Below are 2834 nucleotides of genomic sequence, written 5' to 3'. Positions count from 1 at the left end.
TGTTACCTGAGGAATGAAAATGTTTCATAAAAACGCAATTGGGTCCGATAACTATGTTAGTAATTTCAATAGGGCCATAATTTCTAAGAAACTGCTTTCATAACAGCCATGTTTTTTCAGTACATACTATAGTGAACAAACTACACAGCCATTTATTTTTAAGAACATATCTTTCACTCAACATTTATAACCCAGAGTAAAAACATGTCAAAGCAAGGCATTGAGTATTACTGTACCTTGGATTTGCTTTCTATATACTTTGCAGAAGCTATGCCATTTGTTATTGTAACCTTTGACTAATGTCCACCATTAATGTATGTCTTGTAGAAAAATCTTGCAAACAAAAGAAAAGAACTCAAGTACACTGCTACAGAAAACCTTACATTTTGGCAGGGAATGTGACACTTCTACTGCCATGCCTCAAGGATCTGATGTGCCCAAGTATTTACCGCGCAGACAATTATCATCTGAATCAATTGTAATGTAGTTACCGCCATCGCCAACTGACGTGGATGTCTGTAGGCCGTAGCGCAGCCGATAGTGGGAGTACATTAGAGAATGCACAGGGTAGTTAATCACTATAACCTATCTGCCTGATGCGGTGTATCGGGGTATCTGTCCCAAGAATACAGCAAAAGTGCAATATGATGATACCAATGAAAAAAAAATCAGAGGCTGCTTTCTTAAAACAATGAATACTCTGTCTCCAAGCTCTTGACTGACTGATTGGTTGGTTAACTGACTTGAAGGCGGGCACCAGACAGCACGGTCATCTGTCCTGTCGGATTAGGGAAGGATGGTGAAGGAAGGCGCCCGTTCCCTTTCGAAGAAACCATCCCAGAATTTGCCTGGAGCGATTTAGGAAAATCACGGCTAACCTAAATCAGTATGGCCGGACGCGGGTTTGAACTGTCGTCCTACCGAATGAGAGTCCAGTATGCTCCAAGCTCTGGTGACTTAGATAGCACAGACCCCCACATCCATTAGCCTGACACTCTGTGCTGCTCAGTGAAGCTCCAGATACACACGGATTGCTGTAGACTAACTCTTTAGCACATGAAAAAATTCTCAGGCCGTTCGGCATGCGCGGATTATGTTAATAGCTGCTAGCATTATAATCCACGCAAATAGAATCCCACGGAGCTCGGATAGTGGGAGGCTCTACACATAATGCTGACCCACGAAAATGGATACCATGTAAATTCCGCGGTAATGAAACCCGTTGATCCAGGTTTTGTCACCCATACTCTAATGTTATGGTGCTCAAATTCTTCTTAAAAGTTGCACGAGTAATTTGGAAAAGCTATTTCCTCGTAGCTGTTCATTGTAGCTGGCCAAATCTTCAATCGGCAAGCAAATTTTTCTCTGGTCGCTAATTTCCACAACGCGAACGACGCCGACGTGTAAGTGTATATTATCAATGCACTGCGAGCAGTAGGAGATAATCGCAACACTTAAACCCTACCAGCACACTATCGGCACTTGATGAAATTATACACTTTCCATTTTACTAAGGCGAGCTAATGTTTACCGGCAGGCTAGCCTCGTTCTAAGACCCTGTAGCGATTTCGCTACGTGCTTCTAACGCCGCTGTCCCCCTTTACTACCACCTCCAAGGTTGGCCTTCACTGACGCAACAACCGTCAGCCATTCCATTCAGTATTCACGGATTTTGCCCTTTACACAGAATGGAAGGATAAGGAAGCGTGAGGGGGCAGCCCAGAGTATTAACGTCATTTCACTTTTGATTACATTTATTCAGATAACAAGAAATAATAATAAACACAGTAAAGATCATACTCTCTCTTAACAAACAACAACCAAAGGGCAAGTATGTCAAAATGTATAGCAGAAATATACACACAATAAAGAACAGTAGCATTTCACATGAAAAAAGTGGTAAAAGTGAGGCCTCGGGGCGTTTTCTACAATTCAGTCTACACTCGACCAAGCTATGTTGGTAATTGCAGAAACTGCTACCGTTTATACAATCAGCTGATTTCATAAAAGACAAGAAGTTATTTCATAGTACCTTATACCAAAAAAGAATCGAATATACTGTTAAAGCTGAATATACCCTCTCTCCTTTGTTTTATATAAATATCTCTGAAGTGCCTCTAGAGGATACAAGATGGAAGCAGCACATCTGCAGCTCTGGCTAAAGCAAGTTAAAAGAAAAATAAACCATGAATCCCTAATGGTTCAAATGAAGCTGGTACGGTACAGTTACGTAAAATTTAAAACTCTTTTAAGCAAGATGTTGTGAGGCAAACGGTACAGTTTCAAATAAGAATACAGCGAGTAAAATACACAAGAGAACTTAAGTTGATCGTTTCAACAGACGGCCTTAATTACTCTGCTTACGCCCATCCCCTACGCCATGAAACAAGTTAATAAACGACAAGACGGCTCGTAACACAGCAGGTCCCCACGCTCGTGAGACGTAGAGAAGTTGGCTGCAAGCTGAGACAAGTTAGTGCTGTTAACAAGGGCACTAAGTAAGTGAGGGACAAAGATGTAGTTTAACAATTCTAAATGAAGCCAGTAGAAGAACATATCAAAGAGTAGCAACTTATCTTTAACTCTCGTAACAAAGATCTCTACTCAAGAAAACAAAACATGAGAATGAAAGGCAGTCTCAAGCTTTAATCAACTGGCTAGTCACACTTATAATAAGAGGCCCAGCGACAAATACACCGGATAACTTTCAGCCCACCAAGCCATTTGTTGCCGTATATTACAATAAGGCAAGAAGGAACGAGTTTACCTCTACAGAACTACTAGTACCAAACAGATTCGCACGACCGTTAGCTGCTTACGCAACACTTTAAGCA

General features: G+C 41.3%; 1 pseudogene; it reads right to left on the bottom strand.

The window, feature by feature from the left end:
• Positions 1 to 296: 296 nt before the first annotated feature.
• LOC124805406 lies at positions 297 to 1325 on the bottom strand (annotated as a pseudogene).
• Between the last annotated feature and the right edge of the window lie 1509 nt (positions 1326 to 2834).

Source organism: Schistocerca piceifrons, chromosome 7 (genome assembly GCF_021461385.2).
Source record: "Schistocerca piceifrons isolate TAMUIC-IGC-003096 chromosome 7, iqSchPice1.1, whole genome shotgun sequence".
NCBI classification, from domain to species: domain Eukaryota; kingdom Metazoa; phylum Arthropoda; class Insecta; order Orthoptera; family Acrididae; genus Schistocerca; species Schistocerca piceifrons.
The sequence above is the reverse complement of the archived record's forward strand: the minus strand, read 5'-3'. Positions and strand labels throughout refer to the sequence as shown.